Source organism: Pyrus communis, chromosome 17, assembly GCF_041283825.1.
Source record: "Pyrus communis isolate YQ-2024b chromosome 17, ASM4128382v1, whole genome shotgun sequence".
NCBI classification, from domain to species: domain Eukaryota; kingdom Viridiplantae; phylum Streptophyta; class Magnoliopsida; order Rosales; family Rosaceae; genus Pyrus; species Pyrus communis.
The window spans coordinates 25,121,517-25,127,773 of NC_142581.1; the positions used below are offsets into that span (position 1 = coordinate 25,121,517).

Here is a 6,257-nt window from a genome sequence, read left to right on the forward strand (position 1 = left end):
ACTCAATGCCGTGTATTCCTAATCCCTTTCCAGCATTTCACATGCATTTCCACCTTCCTACTTCATCATTTCAGCCACATATTCACCCACATGCACTTTAATCATTCAACACATGCATTCACACACCAACAATAACTCAATGCCGTGCACTCCCATTGCCTTTCCAACTCCCTTTTGCATTTCCAGCACCAAAACATGCACTCACATGCATTTTCAGCACCAAAACAGCATTCACATGCAATTCCACACACAATGCCGTGCATTCCCTTGCCTTTCCACCAACAACCTAGCTGTTTTTCCATCATTATTTCATCCACATGCACTCTCAATCATAACAGCCACATTCACTCTTAAACAATCATCCACATATTCTCTTATTCCCCCTATAAAAACCCATGCATTCATACACAAAAACACATCTCATTTTCATACACAAGATACCACAAGCACATCCCCCTTGCCGCAAATCCCCTCCCATTTCTACACAATCTCTTCTAGGTTTCATTCCATTCCATACACTCTCCCATTCACCATTCAACCTTAGCCGCTCCACCTTCATTTACAACACACTTGGAGCACCAACACCGAAGGCAACTCTTAAGGGATTTCGACATCAGTTTTGCTTCAAGGGTTCTTTCTTCTTAATCCTATGTTCACTCATGTTATATATTTTTATGTCAAACCTTTTGTAAACATGAAGTGTAACTAATCTCTCTCTAGGGATTCGATGTAGCCTTGCAAGATTGCCATGTAGTTAATTCAGAATTCTCATTTAATTTATCTATTTCTTGTTTCATTCTCCGATTTAATTGTGACTTAGTGTGTTGATTTTAATGCTTGATCATCATTTGAATTAACCACAGGTTGTTTAGCCAAGATTAAAGCACACATCATGCATAATCTTGGTGGATATGTGAATGAATGAAGGGAATGTTTTGCAAACATCATGCCGAGTGTTCCCTTTGGTTTTGTGAAAGTTTCTTGTGCATTACATATTCTTGATTAGGAACCAAAGTTGCACATCACAATTAGGCTCATGATTAAAGACATTTGATCAAATCCACACATCATATGGTTGATCATATCTAAAGTGAAACAAACTCAAGAAATAGGTAGAGGGATGAGTATAATCTGACTTAACAAGCATGGACTTGGCTTAGCAATGGTGAAACCGAATCCCTAGCTTCATCTCCATTTGTGCTATCTAATTTTATTAATTGTTGATTCATTTATTTGTGTCTACTTCATTTCCTTATGCTTTCAAGTTACAACAACAAATCTGCCTACATTGATTAGTTTTATTTCTCTAGTAAAGAGTTCTTGCAAAACAAGTGATTATATAGGTCCAATTAGTCCCTGTGGATTCGACACCCTTACTTGTGCCATTATACTAAACCTATTTTAGCACTAGGAAGGAAGACAACAACAAAAAATGGCGCCGTTGCCGGGGACTGATTTCAGTCCCTTGTAATTGCTTGTTTGCTATTTAAAGTTTGTTCTTTTCATTGTAGGTAGATTCTTGATTTTCATTCAAACTTGTGTTATTTTGTTTCAGGTAGTATATGTCAAATAGACTTGTTGAGTTAGGCCAAAGAATTGAACGGTTAAAGGGCCACACTTTGGACAACTTTGTGCCATCAAGTTCCTCCATTATCCGTGAAGAAGAGGAAGAGAATTCACCTAGTTCAACAAGTAAAGGATCTGAGCAATTTAATTGGGAAAGAGAAGAAGAGATGGCGGGCAACGAAGATGAGCTTCGAGCTTTGGAGGACTTTGCTCAACCAATCATACCAAATTCACCTTCATGCATCTTGCTGCCCACAGAAGCTAGAAACTATGATCTTAAATCTTCACATTTCCATATGTTTCCCTCTTTTTATGGCTTACCTAATGAAGACCCTTTAGCTCATATTAAAGAGTTTTACAATGTTGTGAGTGGTTTACCTTTGCAGGGAGTAAGTGAAGCAAATTTGAGGATGAGAGTGTTTCCTTACACCTTGAAAGATAGGGCCAAGAGTTGGTTGATGACTCTAACACCAGGTTCCCTCACCACATGGGATGCCGTGGCTAAAAAGTTCTTGGAGAAGTTCTTTTCCACTCAAAAGACAGCCACATTAAGGGGACAAATCTTCAACTTCAAACAAGATGATGGAGAACCTTTCAATGAGTGTTGGGAGCGCTTTAAAGGCCTTTTGTTGCAATGTCCACACCATGGGTTACCTTTTCACTTACAAATGCAAATTTTTTATGATGGACTAACCCAAACATGTCAATCAACTGTTGATAATGCAGCAGGTGGAGCCTTGAAGAAAAAGAATGCTCAAGAGTCATATAACATTTATGAGATGTTGGGATCTAATGCTCAACACAAAGATGTAAGGGGGTAAGAGAGTTGGAGTATATGAAACAAGCTCTAATCATGATCTTTCTTTGCAGGTAGCTAACCTAGAAAAGAAGCTTGAATCCGTGCTCAACATGGTGCCAAAAGCAAGTGAAGTGTGTGCCATTTGCAACATACCAAGCCACCTTACTCATCAATGTCCATCTAGGGAGGCTTACCCCGAGTATGTCCAAGAGCAAGTGAACCTCATGAATTCTTACAATCAAAGGCCAAGGAATGATGTGTATTCCAATACATATAACCCAAGTTGGAGAGATCATCCCAATCTTTCGTGGAAGAACAACAATCAATTCCAAAACTTCCAACCAAAACCTACTCTTGAGGATACGGTTAAATTGTTAGCCCAAAATACCTTGCAATTCCAACAAACCACCAATAGCACTCTCCAACAACATTCGGCGGCTCTAACCAAAATGGAGACACAATTGGGGCAGATTGCAGATGCCTTGAGCCAAAGAGAGGTTGGAAAGTTTCCAAGCCAACCCGTGATACTCCAAAGGAACCAAGAGCAAGCCAAAGCAATCACTACACTTAAAAGTGGTAAGGTTATCAATAATAGAGTTGGCAATGAAGTTACTAATGAATCTGATCATGTGAATGCAGGGGTTACTCAAGGAGAAAATGAGGAACCAAGCCATGCTACTTCCTCGTTTGAAGCACCAAATCTTCACAAGGCCGAGAAACCTTACACTCCACCAATACCATTCCCTGGAAGACTTGCCAAGAGCAAGCAGGATAAGTCATTTAAGGAGATTTTTGATATTCTAAGTAAGGTGAATGTTAACTTACCTTTGCTTGATGTCATTAGGAACATGCCAGCTTATGGGAAGTTCTTCAAAGAGTTAAACAACTACAAAAGGAAGTATGGACCACATGAGAAAGTAGTGGTGTCCGAGAATGTAAGTGCCGTGTTGCAAAGAAAACTTCCACCAAAGCTCAAGGATCCAGGAAGTTTTTCTATCAACATCACCATAGGGGACAAGAAGGTAGAGAAGGCGATGCTTGACTTAGGTGCTAGCATCAACTTAATGCCTTATTCCGTGTACCTTCAACTAGGTTTGGGGGAATTGAAAGCCACCACCATCTCATTACAACTTGCGGACAGATCCGTGAAATATCCAAGAGGTATAGTAGAGGATATTCTAGTTCAAATTGATAAACTAATCTTGCCTGCGGATTTTGTAGTGTTGGACATGGAAGAAGCTCCTATACATGACCGAGAGTTGCCTATTTTGCTTGGGAGACCGTTTATGGCCACGGCCAAAACCATCATTGATGTGCAAAATGGACTCCTCACTATGACAGTGCTAGGAGAGACCGTTCAATTCAAAGTGTTTGAGTCTCTTTCACATCCTTCTTCATCTCTTGATTGTTATGTCATTGATGTGCTTGATTCGCTTGTTTTCTCTAAGTTCTTGCAGACACAATCTAATGAACCATTACAAACTGTTTTGAGTCAATCTCAAGATGAGTTTGATGAAGAAGATGCACTCATGGAAGAGGTAGCTGCCTTGGAAGCATTGGCACCGTATCCTTTGAATATTTTACCTCTTTTAGAGCCTTTAGAACCATCGAGGTCACATTTAACCCCTTCCACTGTTAAGGCACCAAAACTTGAACTTAAACCACTTCCACCACATCTAAAGTATGCATATCTAGCTGATTTTGAAACTCTTCCAGTTATCATAACTTCTGACCTCACCCCAAATGAAGAAGATAAACTAATTAGGGTGTTAAAAGAGTTCAAATCAGTTATTGGTTGGTCTATTGCAGATATCAAGGGAATAAGCCCTACCATGTGCATGCATAGGATTCTTTTGGAAGAAGGAGCAAAGTCAACCCGTGAACCACAAAGGAGGCTCAATCCACACATGAAGGAAGTTGTGAGGAATGAAGTGTTGAAGTTGTTAGATGTGGGGATCATATATCCCATTTCTGATAGCAAATGGGTGAGTGCTATTCAGGTGGTACCTAAGAAGGTGGGAATCACGGTGATGAAGAATGAAAACCAAGAGCTTGTGCCCACAAAGCCCACGGCTAGTTGGCGTGTTTGCACCGATTACAGGAAGTTGAATTCTAGCACTAGAAAAGATTACTTTCCTATGCCTTTCATAGATCAAATGCTTGAGAGATTGGCAGGTTACTCACACTATTGTTTTCTTGATGGTTACTCAGGTTACAATCAAATTGCAATTGCTCCGGAGGATCAAGAGAAAACTACCTTTACTTGCCCGTTTGGCACATTTGCATATAGGAGAATGCCTTTTGGACTTTGCAATGCTCCAGCAACATTCCAAAGATGCATGTTGGCAATCTTTTCTGACATGGTGATGCGAGATTTATACGCACACAAATTAAACCCTCTTTTCGTCAAATTGTAGTAAGTATGTAAGTAGGGATCGTTCTAGACCGGGGATTAGGAGGGATTGTTAACCACTTGGATTTGACTCAAAAACGTAAAATAACAATATGAAACACTAACTTAGACTCAAAGAATGCAAAACTAAGCTTTAAAACACTAAGACAAACCAAAAGACTCAAACATCACCCAAAACACTCAAAACTGCCTTAAAATCACTTTCTGGGCAGTTTTGAGCACTTTGGTGAATTTGGACGAAATTGGGAAATAAAATGAATCAAAACTCTTAAAAACACAAACTAAATTGATTTCTAACTAATTTGACATTAAAGTAAAGGGGGATTTAGGTTTTGAACGAATTGAAATAAATGCACAGATTCTAAACAAAACAGAATGTAAAAATGAAATTGATGAAATGGAATGAATGGATGCTAGCCAAGGGGTTCATCTCCATACATGTTACACTTGCATAATAAAATGATTTCCAATTGCATTTCAATAAACCATGAATTCTCAACACCCCAAGTTAACCGTGATGCACTAATTAACCTTCAAATCTTCCTAACGTTATTGAATTGGATGATGCATGCGACAATTCAAAACATTCCCCACAAGTCCTCAACATGAATGCATAGAAGAGATACAAGCAAGAATCATTACGCTCTATGAAAATTATAAGTGTTGACGAGGCATTCGTTACTATGGATTGCATGAAACTTATGCCAAGAATTCGTTTAACGCGATTGTTTATAAGCAACCTCCACTACTTGTGAATATAAGTTCGTAACTATTAGGTGAAACTCACTTATATTCTAGCGTCATATTCATGCATGAAAATTAAGCGCGCATTCTCAATAAACATACATAAATAAGTTATCAATCAAACGGTTAAACAAATTGAATCCACAACTTATGAAACGCAATTAGAAGTAATCAAATCAAAATGCAAGCATAAACATATATTTTGAATCACCCCCTAGCTAAAGGGGGGTTTAGTTCCTCATGGTACAAAACAAAGAGTATTGAAATTAAACATTGAAATCAAAGAAACACCTAAACATTCCAACAACTCAAACTTGAATTGTATGAACGTTTAGGCCCTCTTATCTTCCTCTTCGTTGTAGCACAAGGTCTAAGGATAATTTGATGGTGTGAATGGTTTGGGGAGTGGTTGGAGTGGCTGCAATGGAGGAGAAAAGTGTTTTGGTGGCTGCTGCAAGGGTGTGGAGAGGTTTTGACGAATTTCTGGAATATGGAAGAGTGAATGAGAATGAATATATGTTGTGTGAAGTGTGTATGGTTTTTATAGGGAGATGAATGGATGGGAGAGGGAACATGACAGCTAGGTTAAGTGAATGCATGTGCAAAACAGCTAGGATGGCTGAAATTGTAGGGGGAATGCATGTGCAATGTTGGAAATCTGATGGGAGAAAGGTGGATGCATGTGTTGGCTGATTTAAAGAATGTGAGGGAATGATGAAAGGGGAAACATGACAG

General features: G+C 39.0%; 1 non-coding gene across 1 annotated transcript; it reads right to left on the reverse strand.

The window, feature by feature from the left end:
• Positions 1 to 2,107: 2,107 nt before the first annotated feature.
• Positions 2,108 to 2,218, reverse strand: LOC148689680 (small nucleolar RNA R71). Its single transcript, XR_015958867.1, has one exon. It is a non-coding gene; the product is annotated as a small nucleolar RNA R71 (small nucleolar RNA).
• Between the last annotated feature and the right edge of the window lie 4,039 nt (positions 2,219 to 6,257).